The sequence below is a fragment of the Schistocerca nitens genome, chromosome 4, assembly GCF_023898315.1.
Source record: "Schistocerca nitens isolate TAMUIC-IGC-003100 chromosome 4, iqSchNite1.1, whole genome shotgun sequence".
In the NCBI taxonomy this organism is placed as follows: domain Eukaryota; kingdom Metazoa; phylum Arthropoda; class Insecta; order Orthoptera; family Acrididae; genus Schistocerca; species Schistocerca nitens.
The window spans coordinates 756,293,139-756,319,870 of NC_064617.1; the positions used below are offsets into that span (position 1 = coordinate 756,293,139).

Here is a 26,732-nt window from a genome sequence, read left to right on the forward strand (position 1 = left end):
AGAATGTTGAATGCAAACATGCATGCATTGTTCTGTACAGGTGCCGGATGTCAGTTTGTGGGGTTTGAATTCCATACCTGTTGCACTTGCTCGGTCAGTACAGAGACGGTTAATGCTGCATGTGGATGACGCCGGAGTTTTCGTCCGATGGTGTCTCATATTGCTCGATTGAAGGCAGATTTGGTGATTTAGCAGGCCAAGGCAATATGTCGACATCCTATAAAGCATGTTGGGTTATAAAAGGAGTCTGTGGACAAGCTTTATCCTATTGGGAAACACCCCCCATAATGCTGTTCTGAATGAGAGCACAAGTCGAACAACGAGCGTGATGCACAGATATGCAGTCAGGGTGCGTGGGATAACCACGCGAGTGCTCCTGCTGTCATACGAAATCGCACGCCAGACCGTAACTCCAGGTGTAGGTCCAGTGTGTGTAGCATGCAGACATGTTGGTAACAGGTCAACTGGCCGCCTCCTAACCAACGCACGACCATCATTGGCACCGAGGCAGAACCAGCTTTCATCAGAAAACACAACAGACTTCCAAATGCCCTCCAATGAGCTCTCGCTTGACACCCCTAAAGTCGCAAATGGCAGTCGCTTGGGATCAGTGGAATGCACGGTACAAGGGCGTCTGGCGCGGAGCTGTCCTTGAAGTAACCCATTTGTAACAGTTCATTGCGTCACTGTGGTGCCAGCCACTGCTCCAATTGCTGCTGCAGATGCAGTAAGGAGTGCCAAAGCCGTACGCCGAATACGATGGTCTTCCCGAATGCCGGACATTTGCCACGCCGGACATTTGCCACACTTGCCCCTTCGCCAGGTAGCGATCCCTCAGGTAAGGGACGCCCTTCCTCGCACTACTTCTGTCCGCTTTCAGACCGCCGTCTCCACATCTCGATACAACCAGTACGTAAGGGACCGTCTTCTTCGAAATCTTGGCCAAATACAGAACCTCTTTTCCGAAATCGAAATATCTATAACTTTTGGGAAACTAAAGCAATACCGACGATTATGTCAGTATGTAATTAGTTCTGCCAAGTATAAATATAGATCCCTCTGTCTGTACGGTAGCTTACTTTCACGCTTACTGATTGCGACAGAAACAGTCCATCACCATGGGAGCAGCAAGAAAGGAACGATGTAAAGAGAATGCGAATGTACGCTAATCATTTCTTTTTGATCACTGCATTTGTGCCTACTTTAATTACTGCAACTGCATGGCCAAAAGACAATAAGGAAAGAAGAAATTGGTATGTGAATGTGTGAAAAGAAGAACGACATACTCCATATTAATTTACTCTCTAAAATGCGATATCCCTTGCGGCGAAACATTAGTTAATAAAGTGTAGCGTGACAATGTTCAAAACGTGACTGAAAATACGTTCACTAAATAGAGACAAGAACATCTATGATTGACATGTCATCTAAAGTCTACGTGCAATTTTAAAACGTTAGAAATAAGGAAATGAAGTAATACAGAATGCTATGCTTGTAACGTACGTTGTTGTTCTACATTGTTTAGCTCTGGTATTTACAGGGTCACAGAGAAAGCATCCCAGGTTTTAGAGGGAAAGCCGTAATTGTAATGATCTGCTCTACAACAGAAACAAGAAGCACAACTTAAGGAAAAATAATGTAATGTGTGTTTCAGCTCACGAGCGACATTTAAGCAGATAGTTCCTGTGACTCAGTATGGGCAGAGGTTATATTCGACAACCAGAATAAATTAATAACTGGCTCCTTTTACCGACCCCCGGTCTCAAATGAAACAGTTGCTGAACAGTTCAAAGGAAACTTGAGTCTCATCGCATGTAGGTACCCTACTCATACAATTATAGTTGGCAGTGACTTCAATCTACCTTTCGTATGTTGACAAAAATACATTTTCAGACCCTATTGTAGATAGAAAACAACATCCGTAATTGTTCTAAATGCTTTTAAATTATTTTGAGAAATTAGTTCATGAGGCCATTCAAATTGTAAATGGTTACGAAAACATTTGACCTCTTAGCCACAGATAATCCTGAGCATCACGGCGGATACAGGCATTAGTGAACACACAGTCGTAGACGGGCTCAATTCCGTAACAAAGAAATTCACCAAAACTAAACGCGAAATATATCTGTTCATAAAAGAAACTAAAAATTCGGTTGACGTCTTCCTAAGAGACAGTCTCCATTCCTTCCAAACTATGTAAGTGAAGACCATATGTGGCTTTAAGTTCAAAGAAATAGTATCAACAGCACTCGAGAGATTCATACCAAATAAATTAAAAAGAGACGGAACTGATCCCCCATGGTACACAAAACACTACAGAAAGGTGCTGCAAGAGCACTGAAAAATAATTTAGACGAACGCAAAATCGCCAAGATTGGCCAAGTTTTACTGAGGCTTGAAATTTGGTGCGGATTTCAATGCGAGATGCATTTAATAGTTTCCACAACGAAACTCTGTCTAGAAATGTGGCGCAAAATCCAAAGAGATTCTGGTTCTATGTTAAGTAAACTAGCGGAAAGGCTCAGTAAGGGAGGAGGAGGAGGAGGAGGAGGAGGAGTGGGAGACAAGGGACCCGACCCTTCGGAGCAGGTAAAATCGTGGCAAATGTCCGGACACCGGTCTTCCCCTCGTCGTGCCAAGTTGCCACCCGGAGCCCGCTCTTGCGCAATATTACCATACATTCCCGTGACCCCCGCTGCCAGCAATGATGCACAGTGGCTACATTCCTGCCAAGTGTTATTGCAATATCGCAGAAGGAACATTCAGCTGCTCGTAGCCCTATTACGCGACCTCGTTTAAACTCAGTGAGGTGCTGATAATTGGGTCATTCTTGACTAGTATCAACTGATTGTGTCCAATCTCTAAAGTAAATAACGCTCACGACCATTACAGCGTGGGGATATTTAAAGAAAATCTAATTGGCATCCTCATACTGACACTACTGGCGCGAAATCTGAATAGACAGTCATCTTTCAGATGTAGAAACACCGACTTTCGTTTACGTCGCATAACTCTTCCTTGGTGCTGCGATTTTTTTTTCTGTCAATGTATTTTGTCACAAGGCGTAACGCGCTTTGTTTCTCTGAGCAACGATCACATGTTGTTCCCTTTTTTCGTGAGACATTTATCGTAATCCGCAACTTAACGGAACTGCGTCATTTTTAGTGTAGTTACTACCAAGATGATGCTGAGACACTGTTACCTTAATTTCGAAGGGAATAAAAGTTAAGTTGAGCGAGAATTGGTGGTGTTTAGTCACCTCAAATTTTACAATTTATGAAATGTAATATAACGATTTTTTATTTGACGAAGATCATTTTATCAAGTGATTTATTTTTTTACCAACTGAGAAGGCGCAGAAAGTATGTTTTGAACATTTCAGGCAGACAGTAATGGTTTCCGGAAGAGTTTATGTGCAAGAGGAATCTGATGCAATATATTTTGAAACTTGTATACAAGTACTGTGCTGCTCAGCGGTGATTTACCAAACGATATTCACCATGGAGAGAATCGATGTCTATCACAGTTGTCATCCCTGCTCTACGTTTGCCGTTATCGTTTCCTTCTCACCATCGTAATCCCTGTATACTCTGACCGCCATAGTTACTTGAGCACTCGTACACCAAACTTTTCACAGCGCTCTACTGGATCTCAGTTGGCTATTTAGTATACACTGATTAGTGGAACTTGTTCCACCAACATAAGCTAAATGGCACCATGTAGCGCCCGATTTTCTTGTGCAACTGTTGGCGAACCTGTTGTGACTTAACTGTATACGAGGTCCGCCCCCGTTAGCTGAGTGGGCAGCGCGGCGGAATGCCACGCCAAAGGGCCCGGGTTCGTTTCCGGCTGGGGCAGGAGATTTTCTCCGCTCAGGGACTCTGTGTTCTGTTGTCCTCATCATCATTTCATCCCCATCTCCGACGCGCAAGTCTCTCAATGTGACTCCGAATGCAATAAGTACTTGCCCTCGGCGGCCGAACTTACCCGAATGGGGGGACTCCCGGCGCACAATGCCGTACTCTCATTTCCACTGTATAGAAAAAAATGTATTGAAGTCAGGTTGTGAAAAATCAGTCGATATCATTCAAATGAAAGCTATCAATGTTTACAAGTATATTGCGTATGTTACTCGATTTATTCTCGAAACAGATCACTGATTAGTTTTTGTTCACATGTGTAAACCTGCCACTATATTGCGATTTCTGAGGTGATTTATACGGTTTCTCTGTTTCGGGATTACTTTGCCCCTGAGCCTTGCTACCCCCAGGGTTACAGATACACAATGTATTAAATAGCGTTGATGCCTAAAAATGCATACATCGATATACAGACGAAGGCTCATTTGTAATTGTTACGGCGTCTACAACTAAGAAAAGCAAATGTCTGTCATATATTGCTCGAACTGCAAGCTGTTGTGGTTCATGTGCAACATATAATTTCAAATATATCTGGAGACAAGGAATGAACTATGTTTGACCACAGGTACCAGATGTTGTGTCGATAAATGAAGCACAGACAACCTTAATTCTGACAGCGATGGATGTTTTGAAACGGGAATTTAAGTCTAAGATGGATGAAATTGAAGGTATTATGCTCAACTAGATTTGCAGCTATCTGTGTGGTACTCCACCTTAGAACCTGATTATATTCATAATTTTGATGATGCATCATACTGATTTATGTGCTTACTAGATTTTTTGTTTTATGAGGCTTAATAAAGCACTTAAGAAAACTTTAGATCCATGTATTTATTTCTGTGTGGTCGAAGTTTCAGTGTGACTTTGAAATACTGACCACAAATGAAATGGTAGACGACAATTGTGATGGATGTATAGGCCGGTCAATGTATCACCAAATCCATGCTAGCTGTGACCTCTTACATTTTTCGCCATTACTTCCTCTGCATTTTAGAAAATGTGTTATACTAATAGTAAGTATGTAATCCTTCCATATAAGCCCCCATGTTCAATATATATATTACAGTAGTTAAAAACAGTCATAATAACTACGTTTGAATCTGAAAATCAAAGTATACCTGGTTTACGGTACATAGAAAGCCGAAACTGCAGATTCAAAATACAAATTCATAGTATCACGTAGTGGAGAACAAAAGGCCTTGAGTGAGATTTCTTGCTGTCGTAATTGTTATGTGGCGTTCAGCAACATTGAAATGTATTCGCAGTTGCGAATATGGGCAACCATCAGCTATAGATTGGAATGGCGACAGTAAAAACTTGTGCCGGACCGGAACTCTAACACGGATTCCGCGCTTATCGCTGGTGGCCGCGGTCGTCTTATCATTTGGCTACCCGTGCACCACTCATGCTCAGACCCGAACTTCAAAATGTCGTCAACCATGTGTCGACAATCTGTACTTTTACATCCACTATGTACATTCCCGTACAAACGAGACATTTTACTTGAAAGTCACTCGCCCGGTGTTGACGGAAACACATGATATAGCAGTACCTGTGTTATTCAGATAACGATGCAAAGTTCCTTTGGACATGCATGCATGTATGTATGTATGTATGTATGTATGTATGTATGTAAGTATGTATGTATATCTGCATGAATGACCTCTCTTATATTTATGGTGAGAGAAGTTTCTCCTCGTTAGTGTACTAGCTTTCAAGCTACACGGAATTACATTTCAAATGAAAATTTTGCAAATGTTTTTCTTAGTTCGATTATTATCGCTCTGGTTGTCAGAAATGCTTTTAGTTTTGTTACTGTTTGCTTTCTCCTAAGTTTTCCTTTCCGGAACCATTTTCATGCTTCAAGTGTATATGTAAGTGCATTCACATACTCGAGTTTTTTCCCCTCTTACGTCGTACTTACTGGATAATCTATCATTGTTATTCCTTTTAAATTACAAATGAACATTGCAAATTAGTCCGTTTTTTATTGCCTCGATCATTTTTGGAAGATCATTTTTATTTTTTCTAACGCTACTTGATTACCTCATTATTAAATGGCTTTGACGTTCTCTTTCCTACTCCATTTATTTAACATCTACGTATACGAGTATATAAGGGGCAACCAAAAATGTCCAGCTGAAGGCGTTGTTATAGGGTATGTGCAACGAAATGTTATTCTGATGCAGGTATAGAAGTATCAACCTGCAGGGAAGGAATTAGTGTGGCATTCGTGTCTTTCCAATGTACATGCGGTAGATACGGAAATGTGAAGTTCAAATGTGTGTGAAATCTTATGGGACTTAACTGCTAAGGTCATCAGTCCCTAAGCTTACACACTACTTAACCTAAATTATCCTAAGGACAAACACACACCCATGTGCGAGGGAGGACTCGTAAATGCTAAGTATTGCGACATTATTACAAAATGTGTCCAAACAGGACCAAAGTACGGTTATTTTTTTCTTAGATGCCTAAGGTAGCCGGTAGACGTCCATCGGAAACGAAGAATGTGTGTGAGGCAGCTGGACTGTCTAAAACCATCATTGTGGAATGATGCGGAAATGTGTGCTACTGTTTTCGTATAACGAACGTCCCTATATCGCAAATGTAACGCAGAGGTTACACCAACTGAAGCGGGGGACATTTGAGGACCCCACACCCCCTCCCAATCCCGATCGCTCCCTTTGTGATTATCAGGACTTTTGCCACTTAAGAAAGGTCTTAAAGGGTCGACGATTTCTGCCGCACAGCAAGTAGTTACGGACTACTTCAAACAGCGGGATACAGTGTTTTACCGAACGGGTATCTTCAGTCTGTTGCGTTGGTGGGATGTTTGCCTCAATGCTCGCAGCGATTTTGCCTGATTGGTATCCTATTCTGGATAGTACGGCCTTAGAACGAAAACTTAGTTCGCCCCTTTTACTTCGACGGCCACTGTACAGTAACTGGTGTGGTACCTGTAGCAACAATATTGATTTTCTTTCGAACCCAAGTCGGGTATTGAGCGAAGGAAAAGGAATATATGCCTCTACACGCACCTTAACCTTATTCTCGCGATTCCTACAGACATATATGGTGGTGACAGCACAATGGTCGCCTAGTCTGCTTCAAAAGCAGGTTTTTTAAATCAACCCAACATGGTTTTGAAAAGTACTAGGTCGTCATTCTTCCAAGGATTACCATTTCAGTTCCCCTAGCAGTCTCTGCTACACCTTGGTATGGGCTAATCACCCTGTTAAGATCCTAGCAGAGCGTCTCTGAATTCGTTCTATGTCTACCATCAGAACTCTAGACATTTTCTGCATTTTGCGAAGTCTCAGACGTCTATCAGCAGATTTAAAAGGACTGGATCCATGCAGCAACCACGCCTCACACCTCCCGTCACAGCTGTTTTGGCTGCTTCTCCCTCGACACTTCCAAAACCGCTGCTGTAAGCGCAGTTGCCTTACAACCTCTTGTCCTGTTTTGTTCCATTCGATGTTTCGAGGATTATTTTCCATTTCGCTACTTCAATAATCGTTTCCCCAACCTATGAAATGTACATGCACCTTCTAACCTCTCAATGTTTTTTTAGAAAATTAGCAAACCTAACAAGCCGGGCCTGTGAAGGTGTGTGCATAACTTTTTCCCTTCACCATGATAACAAGTAATAGATAAAATTAGAATTTTTCATGAAATTATTATTACCGTTGTTTTCATTTGATGCATCGTCATGTATTTTGTTGACTTCATAAATTCAGTGGTATGTGATTTCCTTCTTGCAGTATGATTTTCAGGAGTTAGTTTATAGTAAGTACGTGATCTTTTAATAACTTGTTGCAGTCATCTTTTTCTTTCACACAACAGTCTGAATTGTTTTCTTTATATCTTTTCGACACAACGTTATTACAACTCTCCGATTCGTTTCAACGTGTCTGACTCTCCATACACGACTCTACACGTTGTACATTGTATTCTCTTCCCGCCAACGGCGAGAAAGAGGGGGACGGTGAGGTGGTGGTGGTGGTGGTGGTGATATATACATACACTAAGTAGAGCACAACATTGACGATGTACTTACTTATTGCAATCTTTTCTTGAGTTAATTTCAAAGTACGAACTAACAATATTTATGGCAGTAATTTCAAATGTAATTCTATAATGGAAAAATGTTCAAATAAATTAAATACATGAAAAATAATTAGGTTTATAGAAAAATTACAAAATAAATATTATTTATATTCAAATGCATATTATTCACATAAACTCACGTAAACATTCTATTTATGTATAAAAATGAAACTGCAAACTGATCCTTGTTGGGTCGCATAGTGAATTTATTCCATTACAACCTCCCTTTTGACTTCATCATTCTCTTCATCATAATCCTCAAACACCCAATGACGTTTGTTCTGCTGAATGCTAATTGTTCCTACAAAAAGCTTTTTTGTTTCTTTTTCCATTTCTCTTTGAGCAGTGATTCTGGCATTATGACATACAACCCTAACAGTTATGTAGTCCCTACGTTCTTTTACATTTATTTTCTTCAGTATAAAGTCATGTTTGCCCGAAGGAATCATCTTACAATTTTCCTATAGGTGTGTTTCGTTTATCAAGGATACTAGTCTCTACTGCATCTTTCTCTACAGCGTCAGCACCTCACATGGTGTGTTTCACTATCCACTGCTATAGCTATAGCTTGCTTATCATTCTAATGCCAAAAAGTGAAACAACTTTCAGCAATCCAGCTAAAGGAAAATATCAGCACGCTGACAATGCAAGAGTACATTCTAACTTCAAGAGACGATAGAAATCAGTGTATCTGATTTACGAACAAATAAAAGTAAAAGTAGAAAACAGAAAAGGTGATTCTTGTTTCGTGTCACTTAAAATACTTATTCGATCAGCGTATGGAGGAAAGTATGTGGGGAAGTACAACCGTGGTAAGAGAAATGAATGTAATAATAACCTAAGTGACTTCTGGAAGGAAGATCTGTGGATAGCGATTTCTTGGCAATCACATCAAAATCCCGGGAAAAAAAGTCAGTAAGTTACGCCTGTAAGCAAAAAATTTAAAAATAACATAAAAACGCTTACACATTACCAGGCGCAGATGCCAGTGCGGCCCGTTATTTACTTGTGATTTATGGGATGGAGTTCAACTTGTTTCAAAGTCAAAATAATGTGGAAATGCAATAATTCAAAACTGCAAGCAAACAACGCGCATTTCATCTCTCAGCTCAGTGTACAGTTTGCACAAACAGAAGAATGTAATAATGTGAATAAGGGATGCAGATAAATTGATAAAGTGACGCTACAAAACTGGGAAAAAGGTGTTGGGGAAACAAGAGTGCATGAAAGCAAGGAAGGAGTTTATCCACGAGAGATAACTGAAAATAATGAATGATAGTATATAATGGGGCGCCAGTTACGGTTTTGGGAAACATAACAGACATTGAGCAATGAACTGAGAAGGATAACAGAAAGTGTGTGAAGACTGAATGGAAAAATAGGAAATTATAGAGGAACTGGAAACTGGGGAAGCTAGTAAGTTGATAAAATAGGAACGCGAAGAAAATCCCTAAGAAAGGCGAACAGAATAATCGTGGGAGAAAAACCTAAAAACTCAGAACTAGGAAAAAGATTTCGAGACAACGCTATCAAATTAAAAATGTGTACGTCTATTCTGATGTAGAGCCAATGAAGCGTACAACTCTGAAAAGATGTATATGAAAATGAAGCGTTAAATCAAATTGCAAGTTATGTGAGTAATTAAAGAAGGCATAATACAGAGATCAAAAACAGTTAATATGGTTGTAAATTGTTTCTTTCTTACATTATTCATAACCAGTTTTTTACCAGGAAACTCAAGTTACTACATTATCTCTATTGACGATTAGAAGGGAACACGCAAAATACATGATGGTTTCGGAAAGCTGAAATAGCCGAGCAGCGTCGTCCTGAAGTGAGAGATGATGCTAAACGTCCGATGTTTGCAGACTGTTTATACCGATCTGTCTAAAGACATAATTGCAGCTGCACGGATGCTAACGCTCCGCACATCTTCAAAGGACATGTTAACTTCGGTCTGTTTATAAAAGGACGTCCTCTGATTACGTAATCATTATAGGCTCCCAAAGCGGTTAGCATTTACTTGTGGAAAACATGAGTGATTACGTGCAAGAGAATTTTTCACCTAATCAGTGGGACACGAGAATAAGTTCTTACCTCAATAAAATGGTCCCGTATTCAGGCGAATGATTTTCACGGATCCTAGAAAGAAAGACAAAGAAGGCATTAACAGTGGCATTTAGAATTACTATATGAAAGTTAGTTTGCTTTACTGCATAACTGCTGACTTAATGTACAGTCCCGTAAGTGACGAACAACCAATAACCTGGTCGTTTAGTCTACTTACCAGGGCCCCATATTACTACCATCGAGTCAAAACAGTAACAGTGACGATGTAAGGCTATTAGTCGGCCACAATATTACTGCACCTGAGAGTGAGGGCATTTCTGTCGGCTTACCGTGAGTTTTTATCGTGATATTTCACGAGGATCCGCAGAAACACTTGACGGTATATGCACGTCTTTACTGAAGTTATTCACAGTGCGATGACTTTTCCTTAGTCACCACTGTACTTGTTTACAGTAACACCGCCGCGTGTTTTCGACAACGGCCACGGAGACCAAAAGCAATAATACCGTGACCGGGTAACACTCTCGTTGAGTATGTTACACAAAGTACTAGTTGAAGGTCAACACACACTACTTTCTGAGAACGTGAACATAGATAACACAATTACGTATGCAAACTTTTTTCCATAACTCAGAACAGTAGACTACTTTTTGTACGAAGATATATATGTACTGTACAGCAATGTAGCCTTGTTTCCTCAAGAACTATCAAAGACGCCATCGCTGCGCACCTAATAACTGCAAAGAAACGCTGGGTGGAACTGTTCACCCATCTGTTTGTAGGAACTGTCATATCAGAGCTCTAGAGAAGAGTGTCACAGAGCACTGATGGTCAGCTGCCTTTACTGAAAAGGAAACGGATTAAAATCGTAACATTAATTTTGTCCCCGGCGAAAGACTTCTTTGTTACGTTCACATGTTCTCGCGTCCTCTTGTAGTTATTTGTAACAAGTGTTTCCAGTTTATTATCAGTTACAGTTTTAACAAAATCTCAGATTAAATTTTTAGTCCCTGGCCAACAATATCTAATTCTTGCCTTCAGTTCAAGTCAGAATAAGTGAAGTGCGAGAAATTAATTAAATTAACTTTTAAACATACGAATGATGTGTAAAGAGAAGGTGGACTGCTTAGGAAAGTACAATTTAGTGTACTAGAAATTCGAAGCATTTGACATGTGATTATAGGAATAGAAAGATGTTGAATGGTAGGTGATAAGAAATGAGGTACTCCACCGCATCGTAGAAGAGAGTAAAATGTAGAATTCATTGACAAGATGAAAGACACGACGATGGGACATGTGCTAAGACATCATGAAGTAACCCTCCTGAGGGAGCTGTAGAGGGTACAACCTGTAGGGTAAGAGAGAGAGTACGTTCAATGTAAGTGTTTCTCAGAGATTAAGAAGATGGCACAGTAGAGGAATTCGAAGCGGCCCATATCGGACTAATCAGAAGACCCATTATTTAAAAAACAAAAATAAATTATTCTTTCGTTTACATATCACAAATCAATGTCAATATGCATGGCATGAAACGGTGAGCCTTAGTTTCAAACAAATTATAAAATAAATACTGTTCACACATGGGAAGTTAAGCTCAATCTCTCACATGTTATGTTACGATTCTGTAGTTTATAACCAGATTGTAATTTAGTTAAATACTTAACACAGGCTGTTGCTATGTTATTGATCACAACGAATAATTGCTTGCTGTTTTCTACAGTGCGTACCGATCGATCATGTTAAGTTTGTTGATTTTAGCGACTGTAAAACGCTTTATACACTGGGAATCTCTGAGACAGCACTACGTGTGATAGTTTTGCACAGAAAAGGACACAAATGTGGTATACTTTTACAATTGGACATTGCTACTGAAAGGTGGCTACACTGAGCCACAGCGCCAGAGATCGCGCTAGAGAGTATTGTTCCGCCGCCTCCACTTGCAGTGATTATTGAGATGTCGTAGTGGGCAGTGCTTGTCGAGGACTCGTAGGAGTCAGTGCTCGCTGAGATGTCGTAGTGAAAAGTGTTTGCTGAGATGTTGTAGTAAGGAGTGCTTGTTCCATGTTTTATGCAGTTGTTTGATGGGCTAGACAGCAGATGCTGTTCGAATGGAAATATTGTAGTGATCAGAGTGCTTTTCGTCAATATATGAAGGTAACGAAACTTGATTTATTTTTCATTATTTAATGTCGTAAATAAATTAAAATATAATGCAAATAATTTTATTTTTTTGATTTAGTAGCTGTCTTCGATTACGAAGTCTCGTAAACGGTTGGCCCTGACTAGTATTATTACGCTATCTGACTGCATAGAACAATAACAAAGAATGAAATGGAAATTTTCATTAACACAATTAATTAATTAAGTCCCCAGCAACTATAAAACCTACGAAACCAAGGCACAAGTATAACTGTTCTGTGTGTGGAAGTGTGATTCAACGTACGCATCTGGCACGGTTCTTCGTCAATAAGACAAGAAATTTCAAATATCATTTATACTGAAGTAATTAAAGAAATAGAAATACTACAATTGCGCAAGAAAACCAGGATTACACTCTAATACAAGAACACAAGCCAGATGCTTTGTTGACTGAACCTGTAATGAAGCATTATTTACGACATTAGATAATGAAAAATAAATCAAGTTTCGTTACCTTCATATATTGACGAAAAGCACTCTGATCACTACAATACTTCCATTCGAACAGCATCTGCTGTCTAGCCCATCAAACAACTGCATAAAACATGGAACAAGCACTCCTTACTACAACATCTCAGCAAACACTTTTCACTACGACATCTCAGCGAGCACTGACTCCTACGAGTCCTCGACAAGCACTGCCCACTACGACCTCTCAATAATCACTGCCAGTGGAGGCGGCAGAACAATACTCTCTAGCGCGATCTCTGGCGCTGTGGCTCAGTGTAGCCACCTTTCACTACTTGCATTTACAATTGGGCATTAAAAGGAATGAAGGAGAATTGGGTTTAATGTCGCGTCGATGTGGAGGTCATTAGAGAAGGAGCATTAGCTCGGATGGTGTCAAGAATCGGGAAGGAAATACGCCGTGACCTTCCAAAGAAGGAATCCTGGCATTTGCCTGGAACGATACAGGGAAATCACTGCAAACCTAAACCTGGATGGCCGGACGTGGGTGTGGACCGTCGTCCCCCCGAATGCGAGTCCTTCATGCTAACCACTGTGCCACCTCGCTCGGCTGCTAAACATTAATTTTGCTCAACTGTAAAGCATTTTTCCTTATAGCTGCTGAGAAGGATATCTCTGTAGTGTGATCCAATATTGCTCGAATCAGTTTTATACAACTGTAGCTGCTATTACGATAGTTCAACTGTCTGTCGATCACTCCAATAACTTTGACGCAGTAAAGGACCAAATGAACTCCAAAGACTGTTTTTTGTTCTACTACATTACAGTCACAGAGAACTGCGCGTTACATTTTTGGTTAAACAGTGCCACACACAACTTCCTGCGAGTTATCTGTACCGTAGGTTGCAGTTTGTACATACAACACATGTGAAGAACTTTTTTTGAGTTGTCGGTCTTCTGACTAGTTTGAAGTGGCCCGCCACGAATTCCTCTTCTGTGTCAACATTTGCATCTCAGTGTAGCACCTGCAACCTACTTTCTCAATTATTTGTTGGATGTATTTCAATCTTTGTCTTCGCCTACAGTTTCTACCCTACGGCTCTCTCTAGTAGCCTGGAGGTTACTCCCTGATGTCTTTTCACATGTCCCGTCAATATGCCTCTTCTTCTTGTCAGTATTTTCGACATGCGCCTTTCTTTGCAGATTCCGCGTAGAACATTCTCATTCCATATCAGTACACCTAATTTTCAACCTTCTTCTGTAGCACCATATTTCAAACACTTCGATTCTCTTCTGTTCTGGTTTTCCCCTCAGACCATGATTCACCACCGGATATCATAAGATGCCGTGCTCCAAACGTACCGTCTCAGAAATTTCTTCCTCCAATTAAGGCCAATGCTTGATACAAATAAACTTCTTTTGTCCAGAAACGCCATCTTTGCTTTTACTAGTCTGGACTTTTATGTCTTCCTTGCTTCGTCCGTCATAATCGCTTCGCAGCGGAGTTCTCGCTCATTTGAAACTTCCTGACAGACACAAACTGCGTTCCGCACACTGAGTCGAAAGCGTAACCTTCCCTTTGCCAGGCATTGCTGTTACCCGGTCCCTCACACAGTTTTAATCTGCCAAAAAATCCCAGAACAGCGCTCACTCCACTGCAGAGTGGAAGATTCATGCACGTATCATACTTCTTTAGAATAAATGCTAGAAGGAGGAGCTACCTACAATGAGGGCTTTTATACGTGGAAATAAATTACGATCAGGAACTAGTATGTACATGGCAGGTAATTTAATGTGTTTGCGAGTACAAGCTGTCAAGAAAATATCTTAGAATGACAAATCATTTAATAGTGTTACGTCTTTACAAACAATGTTCTACAATTTCGTACGTTCCGACCAGCAAAAAATGTCAATTCCTATAAATCCATTGGTATAACACAACAGAGAATTAAAATCGCTAATCCGTTACATGAAACACCTATTTCCGTCACAACTCCTGTGAGAGACGTGGAAGGATAGTTTAGGCAACATACTCTGGTTGGAAGACTCGAGTATAGACGACTGTCCAATATCCTGAATTCTCTTTCATTCATTCATTATCATTCATTCATTATCATTCATTCATTATCATTCATTCATTATCATTCATTCATTATCATTCATTCATTATCATTCATTCATTATCATTCATTCATTATCATTCATTCATTATCATTCATTCATTATCATTCATTCATTCATTCATTCATTCATTCATTCATTCATTCATTCATTCATTCATTCATTCATTCATTATCATTCATTCATTATCATTCATTCATTCATTATCATTCATTATCATTCATTCATTCATTATCATTCATTCATTCATTATCATTCATTCATTCATTCATTCATTATCATTCATTCATTCATTCATACGTGCTCTTCCACGGATTTTATCAAGATGAGTCTTCAGGGGTGTGAAACGAACGAAAATACACAATAATGAAAAAGGATGAAATTTTTAGAAACTTAATCCTTACGGTGTATTAAGTATAACTTGTAACTATACTGGTTGGTACTGTTGTAAGTAGCCTGTCTGTATGTTGGCAGCGCTATAGACTATGTTAATATAGCTGACAGCGCTCTGCGCCCTCGGCAAGAGATTCTGTGGTTGGACGGTCTAGCGGTTAGCGAGTGGATAGGAAACTCTATGGACATGATGTTCTTAGTGGAGAGACTGTGTTGGCAGGACATGCATTGTAAACTGAGCTGAAATGATCTGTTTATAAGAAAACACATAAGGAAATGTATGAGGATGGATCTAGTTGATAATGCTTGGGTAGTGGCATTATTGACAACTATATAATTTTTGGTACTGGATGTCACATGAAAAAGGTAAAATTTTCTAAAGACATTGTTTGCTCTTCAACAAAATCTTTCTTTTTGTTAACCATATGCCTCCTAGTAGTTAGCTCGTAGTGAAATTGCGTGCTTATGGAATATCGTCTCAGTTATATGGCTGGAATTGTGATTTCGTGTCAGAGAGAACAAAGTTCGTAGTAATTGACGGAAAGTCATCGAGTAAAACAGAAATGATTTCTGGCGTTCGCCAAGGTAGTGTTACAGGCCCTTTGCTGTTCCTTATCTATATAAACGATTTGGAGACAATCTCAGCTGCCGTCTTCGGTTGTTTGTAGACGACACTGTCGTTTATCGACTAATAAAGTCATCAGAAGATCAAAACAAACTGAAAAACGATTGAGAAGAAATATCGGAATGGTGCGAAAAGTGTGAGGTCATCCACATGAGTGCTAAAAGGAATTCGTTAAACTTCGGTTACACGATAAATCAGTCTAACCTAAAAGCCGTAAATTCAACTAAATACCTAGGTAGTACAATCAAGAACAACTTAAATTGGAGGGAACACATAGAAAATGTTGTGGGGAAGGCTAACCAAAGACTGCGTTTTAATGGCAGGACACTTAGAAAATGTAATAGACCTACTAAGGAGACTGCCTACGCTACGCTTGTCCGTCCTCTTTTAGAATACTGCTGCGCGGTGTGGTACCCTTACCAGATGGGAATGACGAAGTGCATCGAAAAAGTTCAAAGAAAGGCAGCACGTTTTGTATTACTGCGAAATATGGGAGAGAGTGTCACAGTAATAAAACAGGATTTGGGCTGGAAATCATTAAAAGAAAGGCGTTTTTCATTGCGACTGAATCTTCTCACGAAATTCCAATTACCAAATTTCTCCACCGAATGCGAAAATATTTTGTTGACACCGACCTACATAGGGAGGGACGGTCATCACGATAAAATAAGGGAAATCATAGCTCGTGCGGAAAGATATAGGTGTTCATTCTTTCCGCGCGCTATATGAGATAGTAATAAGAGAGAATTGTGAAGGTGGTTCGAGGAACCCTCTGCCAGGCGCTTAAATGTGATTTGCAGAATATCCATGTAGATGTAGAGTCTATAGTAGTTAGAACCTTTTTACTTAGATGGCCGTTGTTGTTACTTGCTGTAATTGCTGTAGTTCGTGTTATGAAGATTTTCTGTAAGGTAAGTGACCTATGAAAAAGAATGGGGTTTCTACTATCGGGATTCGTTATTAATTGAGTTTAGGCAATTAATACAGTTGGACATTTTTGAGTTTTTATTATTGTTAGGATTTCTTGCAATTCAGGGCCATTCTTTTATGTTAATTATCGGAAGTCATGTTGTCAATGTATAGCAGTCAGATTGCGTTGGGCTTGAATATTGTGGGTAATAAATGAATAGGTTAAGTTTGAGCTGTCTTTGTCAGGGAAAATTCCGTAGGTCAGTGTTTAATAAAAAATAATCAAAGAGCTATTTTCAATGTGTGTCCCAATATCAGCTAAATGAAACAATGTCACTGAAAACATCTGCCACTTCGAGCTTCTGGAAAAGGAAGTATGTGGACCGGCAATGTATTATGTTCTACTCCAAAATCTGTGAAAAACCTTACACTTCTGTTAACGTAGTTGTGTGATGCGTGACGGGAATAAATTGTAGCATATGTAACTGTAAATTACGTGCCAAATTGGAAAGTTCTCTCTCATGATGCTCTAACCAAATAAAAGGTACAAAAGAGGCGTGCGATGGAATGACAAAGCCCTTGCGTTTGAGAAATACCCAATCTTTTCACTGTCAATTCTTGCCACTTTCACGAATAATGATGAAATGATGAGGCGGAGAAAATCCATGACCTGGCCGGGAATCGATCCCGGAACGTCGTGATCCAGTGGCAGCAACGCTACCCAATAGACCAATAACTGAAGACGTGCGTGGAAAGATACTTCGCCTGTATAAACACAAGTTGGATTCATTAAAAAGTAAAATAGTTTTAACATTATATTTGTCAATATCTCTACAAATATTAATCATATTTTGTGAGAGGATAAATATGCTTCGAGGCTGCTGATAAAATTACCAATAGTTTAAATAGCCTACTGTATGTGGTTTTGTGATCTCTCTATTCTTATTCTTTCTAAAAATGGCTTCCCGATTTCTCTACATGTGCGCGTTGTTAATTTAGAATTTGGTCAGGAATCACAGGGCCCTGGAAATGTGCATGTGTAACCACGAGCGACCGGGAGGCATGTTGCGGAGCACAGCACAACCATCTTCCCGTCTTCCCATCCCATTCGCAGACGGGACATAGGAAGGAGAAATTCAATCTTATACAGAGTGGAGTCAACAGTCGTAGAGTTTTACCATTTTTGTCCTAATGCCAGATATACAGAAGGAGTCACAAATGAGGAGAAATATTCCATGGCTACTTGTTGCAACGCAAAAGAAAATATCAGCTACTTTTTCTCCTGGACTTATACATCAGAAAATAACTATTTAAAGAGAAGTTGAAGACTGAAGTTTTGAACTTGTTATTATACCATAGATTTATCACATCACACACCGACATGCTGATAAGTACCTATAAAACATAGAAGACACAGGAGAAATCTCAATGAAGAGTACGAGTAAGCGTATGAATTCGTGAACCTCTAGCTGCCGATAGTTAACATTACGTACAGTCATTTCACGTCAAGTTTAGGATACAAGCGGAAAGTGCGGTCGACTACAACTAAAAGTGCTTAACTTGTTTAGTCTTATCACTCTTTCCTCCTGACTAAATCTGGCACACAAGAACACTACAAAGTTCATGTCACATTAATCGATTACAAAACATTCCAGTCGCATTAATGTAACTACCATCTATGCGCGAGGTCAATGTGCAATAACCAGGCAGGTGGCCGCACTAGCAGTGGATGGTATATAAAGCATGTACTTCCAAAAGAGCATGATCATTGGCTTTCGGGCCAGAGGTGCAGGCATTTTCGAAATGGCTAATTTGTAAACTGTTCGCGTGCCGCAATGGTTAAAGTATAGCGTGCAGTGCAAAATGGGGCTATACAAAACCGACACCGAGTCAACTGTGATGCACCAACGGCCATAGACGACGGGGACGAATGACGGCTGCGGAGATGTGTAAGGGTGAACAGACGTGCAGCTGTTGAGCAACTGACCGCCCAGATGAACCACGTGGCTACCAACAGTGTCCCCTCAAAGACCGTTCAGCAAACGTCGCTGCGTATGGGTTCCCACAGCAAACTTCTGGTTGATGCACCCATGCTGACTGCTGTTCATCGGCGACCAAGGCTGGAATTTACACTCTAGTACTGCAACTGGACATCAACTAAGTGGCAACCCGTGGCCTTTTCAGATGAATTTCGTTTCATGCTCCATCGGAGAGATCGCTGGCGTGTACTGCGCGAAATGTCAAAGCCTACACCCTGCAACACCTGTAGTCGTGGGAATGTTTTTGTGTCATTCCCTGGGTAATCCCATGGTTCTGGAAGGTGAATCAGTACAAGTATGTACCTATTTTTGGGGGTCATATTCACACCTACATGCAGTATGTTTATCCTCTGTACGATATCATTTACCAGTAGAACAGACCAATGTGTTACACAGCTCGCAGTATACGTGCTTCATTCGAAGAGCACGAAGATGAATTTAACGCATAGCCATGGTCACCACCTCCCCAGATTTAAAACCAATCGAGCACCTCAGTGGGGCCGTTAGCGCCATGGATCATCAGCCTCGAAACCAAGCTAAGCTGGCCACAGCACTGGAGTCCGCATGGCTCGACATCCTTATCGGTACCTTCGAGAACCTTAACGAAACTCTCCCTGTATGTCTCGCAGCGGTCTACGCTGCAAGAGGTGGTTCTTCAAGTTTTCGACTGGTGGTCACAATGTGACTGGATAATGTAAATATATAAATATACGTAAGTACATACATACAGATTTATTCAGCTTCCTGTTCACCTCAAATCTTTCTGGAACCGTTGAAGATGTGATAATTCTGTATTCATCAATTTTCATAATTTAATAATAGAGATATTCGCCTTTTCACATCGAACTATAACAATTTCCGCTGCTGGTATTGTACTTCTAACAAGGACGAATACAACGCCGTTTCACTCTACACAGTCCTATTACCAGTTTCGCAGAGTTAAATACTTAGAAATTAGGATTTATCTGTTTCGAATATAAAACCAATTGCTGTTTTATGTAGAAGTTAGTGATTTCAAATCCAAATAAGAAAATATGTCACTTAGGAAGAGGACGAGGAGGAGGAGGAGGAGGAGGAGGAGGAAACAATGTTCTAGTGCACGATAACGCAATGAAAGAGATGGTTGGTTTAAAAGAGGGGGAAGGAACCAAACTGCTAGGTCATCGGTCCCTTGTTCCGAATAAAAAAATGCCACGAAGATGAGAATAAAACAAGCGAGACTGACAACACAAAACGGGGAGAAAGGAAAAACCACAAGAACGATAGATGGCAACAAACACAAAATGAACAAACGGGGACAAGAAAACCACTGAAACGCAAGAAACAGGTAGAAGAGATTAAAACGAAAAAACAGATTACCATGCCTGGCTGACCATGAGAATAAACAGGAGCAGCCAGCCCCTCTGCAACACATTAAAACCTCCACCATAACAGCACTAAGGTGGAAGACACAGAAGGACAAAGGCTCTGAGCACCATGGGACTTAACATCTGAGGTCATCAGTCCAGGAGGGCAAAGGAAATACGCTAAAACTTAGATCAAATGATAAAACCTACCCTCATGACTAAAACCTAAAACCAAATCAGCTGATGAGGCATTGTCAGATAAAATTAACGAGAACGAGTCCGGTAACCGAAGATTTCATCGCAGGGCAGTCAAAGTGGAGCAGTGCACCAGGATATGGGGCACCGTCAACCGGGCGCAGCATCGGCACTGAGGCTGGTCTTCACGGTGTAGGAGGTACCGTGGGTCACCCAAGCCGGCAGAGAGCCACAGAGTCCCTGCGAGAAGCCCGCATTCGTAGTCTCCTTAAAGGGACGGAGTACTGAGACTATGCATTCCGTCTCCCAAACCCAAAAAACCGGGCGGCGTAAAAATGAACGCAGGTCAGTTATTGGAATGCCAATCTCCATAAGCGGTTTCCGTCTAGCCTGTTTGGCTAACCTGTCAGCACGTTCGTTGCCTGTGATTCCGACGTATCCTGGGGTCCACACAAACACCACTGAACGTCTGGACCGTTACAGTCCATAGATGGACTCCTCGATGGTCGCTACCAAAGGATTGGGGGGGGGGGGGGGGGGGTTGTGGCACTGGGCGATTGCTTGTAGGCTGCTCAATGAATCAGTACACAGAAGAAACGACTAACCAGGGCATGGAAGGATGTGCTCAACAGCACGAGATATAGCCACCAGCTCTGCAGTGGAAACACTGTAGCCATCGGGAAAGGAATGCTGTTCAATATGGCCTCCATGGGCATACACTAAGCCGAGGTGACCATCAGTCATCGAGCCGCCGATGTAGACCACTTCATGGCCTCTGTACATGTCAAGAATCGAGAGGAAGTGTCAGCAAAGAGATGCGGGTGAACTGAGTCCTTTGGGCCATGAGTAAGGTCCAGGCGAAGCCACGGCCTACGTGTACACCACGAAGGTGTACACGAATGAGCCTCGAGTATGGGTGGTAAAGGTAAGACTCCAGTTCAGATAGAAGGGATCGGATGCGAACTGCAACTGTAAGCCTGACCTGGGCCGCCGATGCGGGAGATGAACCACCGTAGGTGGGAAAAGGAGACTATAATTCAGAAGCGCAGGAGATCTACGAACGTGTGCAACGTAACTGGCGAGCAGGTGTGCACGTCTGACCTGCAAAGCAGGGAATGCGGCCTCCGCCAGGACGCTGGTCACCGAATCCGTCCTAAAAGCTCCCGTCGCTAGCCGAACGCCACAGTGGTGCACTGGGTCGATTGAACGCAACGCTGAGAGCGCCGCCGAGCCATAAACCAGACTCCCATAGTCAAGGTGGGATTAAACAAGAGCTCTGTAGTGCTGTAGCAGTGCTGAGCTATCTGCGCCCCAGTTGGTACTGCTCAGGCAGTGGAGGGCATTGAGGTGCTGCCAGCACTTCCGCTTACGCTGACGAAGGTGAGGAAGCCAAGGCAATCCGGCGTCGAAAACCAGTCCTAAAAATCGATATGTCTCCACTGTAGTTAGGGGATCGTCAGTGGTAAAGTTCTGGTTCCGGATGAACGGTACGACGCCGACAGAAATGCATAAAACACGACTTTGTGGCCGAAAACTGGAAGCCGTGGGATAGAGCCCATGACTGCGCCTTGTGGATGGCTCTCTGTAGGCGCCACTCGGCAACACCAGTACTGGTGGAGCAGTACGAAATGCAGAAGTCGTCTGCATACAGAGGGGGTGAGACGGACGGCCCTACAGCTGCTGCTAGACCGTTAGTGGCCACTAAAAATAGATATACACTCAATACAGAGCCCTGTGGGACCCCATTCTCCTGGATGTGGGGGGAACTATGGGAGGCACCAACTTGGAGACGGAAAGTATGAAGCGACAGGAAATTCGAGTTCTTGCCTGTAATATGCTTTTTGGAAGTCCACAAAGAGGCAGTGAACATTTTTTGCGGAATTTCCATTGCTAGCACTTGCCGTATTGCATGTCTACAGTTGACTTTCCCTTTCTGAAACCTGCTTGTTGGATCCCAGTACTTTCTCGACATTTGGTGTTAGTCGCTTCAGTAACGACATGCTCAAGATCTTATATGTAGTACATAGTAGTGAGATTCCTCTACAGTTGCTACATCTCATTGAGTCTCCTTTCTTTAGTATAGGGCAGATGACAGACTCCTTCCATTCTTCTGGGAACCTTTCCTTCTTCCAAATTAAGCAGATGAAGTGGTATAATCTTGCTTGCAGAGTAAGCTCTTCCCTCCTTCAGCATGTCTGCAGGTATGTCATATTCCTGGTGCCTTCCCCCTCTTCAGCAGATTTATGGTCGCTCTTACCTCTTCCATGCTTGGTAGTTCGTACTCCCCCAATGGTACAGTATCTCTGTTTTCTCTGTATGATTGTTCTTCGTCATTTTCTGTTGTGGCACTCATTGTGTTTACATCCACATTCAGGAAGTTTTCTAAGTAGTTTTTCCATTCCTCCATAGCTTTCATCTGATCTGTGGTTATGATCTCTAATCACATCAACCCTTGGATTGTATCCTTTCTTGAAGAACCCGACTGTTCTGTAAAAGTCTCTTGTATTTCCTGCTGTCCAGTATTATTCTGCCAGTTTTATTTTACTGTTTATGAACTCGCGCTTTTCGTTCGAAGGACTTGTCTTGCTTCTCTAGCTGCTTCCATGTATCCCAACCTTGTTCTTTCATCTTGTTCATTTGTCAGCCATAACAGTTTCGCTGCTTTTCTCTTGGTGACTGTATCTCTACACCTATCGTTAAACCATCCTCTGCTCTTCCTCCTTTTCTCCATTGGTTCCGGCACCTCACTTGTAGCATTTTTTTCAACCAGTCTTGATTTTCGACCAAAATTTTTGAATATCATCTTCGTCTTCTTCTAAGGAAGCAAACCGGTTTTCAATTTCAAGTGCATATCTTTCCTTAATGTGGTCCTCTTTCAGTAAGTCTGCATTTATTTTCCGGTCTGCTTCTCTTCTCCTGCTGTTACGCCTTTCTATCCTCTCCTGTATGGTTGTCAGCACAAAGTAATGGTCTGTTCCTATTTCTGCACCTCCTTGAGATTTTACATTCTGGATAGCACTTCTGTGTCTGTCATCTAGAAGTATATGGTCTATATGGTTCTGAGTCTCTTGGTCAGGTGACTTCCATGTTATCTTATGGATGTCTTTGCAAGGGAAGTAGGAACTCATAATTCTTAAGTTTTTTGACTAATCTCATTCCATTGTTAGATGAATCATGCAAAATGTGAAGGCCAGCGTAAGGTCTCAAAATATCTTCTCCTCCTCCTCCTCCTCCTCCTCCTCCTCCTCCTCCTACTACTACTACTACTACTTTAGCATTGGTATCACCAAGGAAAACCTTCACATCATATGATGGTGCATCTTCATACACTGATTCTAGGTCTTCGTAGAAACAGTCTTTTTCACAGTCATCTTCTATAGGTGCATGGAATGAAACCAGAGTTACGTTGTAGAATTTTCCTTTTGTTCTTATCCAGCATATTCTTTCATTAACAGCCTTGAAGTCTATGATATTTCCCCTTACTCTGTTGGCTACTGCAAAGCCCTCTCCAAACTGATGTTTACCTTCTTTATTTCGACTATAGAAGTAGCTATACCACTTTCCTTTATGCATTCCTTCTCGAGGCCATCTCATTTCTTGCAGTGCCACTATGACTAGTCTGTACCTAATCAGTTCTTCGTCAAGGACCTTCACCTTTCCAGTGGGAATAGTGTTTTTACATTCCAGGTGCCACACTTCACTCTAAGTTTCTTCCATGATCTCCTGGCATTAACCTTTGACTTGCTGAGGTCATTTCCATTGTTCCGTATCGAATCCGAGGCTATTTCTTGGTATTTCGTAACAATCATCTAGAGTTAGTTTCCAAAAATAAATATCTTTCACAAACCACGAGAAACCACTATGGGACTTAACATCTGAGGTCATCAGTCCCCTAGACTTAGAACTACTTAAACCTAACTAACCTAAGGACATCACACACATCCATGCCCGAGGCAGGATTCGAACCTGCGACCGTAGCTGCAGCGCAGTTCCGGACTGAAGCGCCTAGACCGCTCTGCCACAACGGCCGGCCCCTTCAGAAATTGGGAATGCCTCTGATTTGTCAGCCCAGTGTTGTTCGCATGTTCGCAAAAACAGTTTCCATCCGTATCCGCAGGTGTCACTTGACGAGCAGATTAACCAGCGGGATTGCAGAACACGCTTGGAATTCTGTTGCTGAATTCTGATGTGACATCGGAACTGTATGTGATTTCTTCAAAGAATTCTCTGTATCGATTAGCTACCTTTAAAAATCACGGACAGCTGGCTGTATTCAACTTGCTTCATTGAGCTACTGAGAATCCGCACTGGTTCTGGCAGTTTCGGGATTGTGGGGATTGCTTCATTCGTCCTGACCTCACTAAAAAAAATATTAATGAGCAAAAGATACATACAATTTGTTACCGGAGTGCTACCGGTTCTCTTAAAATAAGTACTATTTGGAATACGTAGATGGACGTGGTAGGAGTATTGTGGATGTCCAGCTCACTATTCGCTTCTGGCTAGGAAAACGCGCACCCAGATCTGTCCTGGCCGTTGTATAGGACGCGTAGCCGTTATCAGTTGGCCTGCACGTGCCCTTTTTTCTCTGGGACAAACAAAGATGATGTTCCTACGGCCAAAGAGGTTTTATAACATCGCATTGTTGTACAATGTGCACATGATATTGAAAGAATCTCTTCAGTCTCTCTAGAAGTCCTTCTACCAGAGACTTAAATCTTGTATTGCATTACACACTGGGCATTTCGAACAACTGACGGCATATATAGGATTTTAAGGAAGTGCTTATGACCATATTCTTTGTGATTTTCTTTTTAATGCTGTTGCTAATGTAATTTTGCAATGTAAACGTGTATATTGAAATTTAACTCGCAATGACAAGTTATAATTTGAGAATGTTTATACTGATGTGGCAAGTCATGGGATAACGATATGCACATATACAAAAGCCGGAATTATCACGTACTCTAAGTACAAAAGGTTAGTGCATGGGTGGAGCTGCTACTTTTACTCGAGAAAATGAGTCCAACGTGATCACGGCCGAACGATGAGAATTAACGGAATCTGAACGCCGAACAGTTATTGGGGCTAGACGCATGGGACATACCAGTTCGGAAATCGTTAGGAAATTCCATATTCCGAGATCCACAGGGTCAAGAGTGAGCCGAGAATACCACATTTCAGGCATTACTTCTCACCATAGACAACGCAATGGCTGATGCTCTCACTTAACGAGCGACAGAAGTGGCGTTTGCGTAGAAATGTCAGTGCTAACAGACAAGCAACACTGCGTGAAATTGCTTCAGAAATCAATGTGGGACGTACGATGGATGTATCCGTTAGGAGAGTGCGACGAAATTTGGCGTAGCAGACGAATAACGTAACTTTGATAAGAGCACGGCATCGCTGCTGGGCCTCTCCTGGGTTCGTGACCCTATCGGTTGGACCCTAGACGACTGGAAAACCGTGGCCTGGTCGGATAAGTCCCGATTTCAGTTGTTAAGAGCTGACGATAGGATTCGAGTGTGGCGCAGATTCCACGAAGCCATCGATCCAAGTTGTCAACAAAGCACTATGCAAGCTGGTGGTGGCTCCATGATGGTGGTCCCACTGAACCGATCATTCACTGCAATGGTTATGTTCGGCTACTTGGACATTACTTGTAGCCATTCATGCACTTCATGTTTCCAAAGAACGTTGGAATTGTTATGGATGACAATGTGCCGGTCATGGAGCCACAGTTGTTTGCGGTTGATCTTACGAACCTTCTGGACAATTCGAACGAATGATTTGGCCGCCGCCCGTATCACCCGACACGAATCCCGCCGAACAGTCAAGGGACGCAGTCGAGAGGTGAGTCCGCGCACAAAGTCCTGCGTCGCCAACACTGCCATTACGGCAATTACTAAGGACGCCTATAGAGGCAGCATGGCTCAATATTTCTGCAGGGCAACTGCAAGGACATGGAGTCCACTGCACGTCTATCTGCTTCACTACGCCGCGCAAAAGGAGGCCCGACACGGTATCAGGAGGTATCCCATGATCTTTGTCACCTCAGTGTATACCTCAATTCTCCGTTTTACAGCTTCTGAATTATTGACGTGCACCTTTCTTTCAAAGCTTCGACGGAAACAAGAACAGAAGTATTACCTTACTTAATTGCTGAATCACCATTAGATGCCACGTCCTTTGCTGTCCAGTTGATGTGTGTGTCTAACCTCAAGCAGCCAAGGGTGAGCAGTAATATTTTAAAATAAACGTTTTTGGACGATTCCGCTTTTCTAAGCAGTCTCTTTTCGACGCGTCAAGCTGGAGTGCCCTTCAGACTGACCTGACATTCCCGTATACCACCACCACCACCACCACCACCACCACCACCACCACCTTTCGCATA

At 41.8% G+C, this 26,732-nt stretch overlaps 1 protein-coding gene across 2 annotated transcripts in view; it reads right to left on the reverse strand.

Moving 5' to 3' along the window:
* Positions 1-26,732, reverse strand: part of LOC126253048 (cationic amino acid transporter 2) — a 512,658-nt gene that overhangs the window by 336,798 nt on the left and 149,128 nt on the right. Inside the window, exon 2 of one of the 2 annotated variants that reach the window (XM_049954123.1) lies at positions 10,131-10,175. The exons of the other annotated variant lie outside the window; for it this stretch is intronic. The gene's annotated coding sequence lies outside the window, so the exon portion shown is untranslated. The remainder of the gene's footprint in view (positions 1-10,130; positions 10,176-26,732) is intronic. 2 annotated transcript variants of the gene reach the window in all.